Source organism: Buceros rhinoceros, unplaced genomic scaffold, assembly GCF_000710305.1.
Source record: "Buceros rhinoceros silvestris isolate BGI_N320 unplaced genomic scaffold, ASM71030v1 scaffold721, whole genome shotgun sequence".
NCBI lineage: Eukaryota > Metazoa > Chordata > Aves > Bucerotiformes > Bucerotidae > Buceros > Buceros rhinoceros.
This window is the reverse complement of record NW_010392265.1, coordinates 2,992-3,260: the sequence shown is the minus strand read 5'-3', so window position 1 is coordinate 3,260 and position 269 is coordinate 2,992.

The following is a 269-nucleotide window of genomic DNA, read 5'->3' as shown; positions in this document are numbered from 1 at the left end:
CAGGGGTTGGGGGTCCAAAGGGACCTTCCAAGGTCCCCCCTGGGGGTAGCAGGAACATCTGCACCAAAAGCAGGTTGCCCCGACCTGGGATGTCTCTGGGGATGGGGCAGCTTTGAGGCCCCCCACTCCCTCCCCATATTCTCCAGTCTCTTGGATGGTCGTGGTGATGTCATTAGTGTCATCGTTGTCCCCATCTCCATCCCCCAGCTGACGTCAGGGTGGTGGGCCTATCCCACCCCATCCGTGTGGTGGTGGGGCAGCACGTGGTG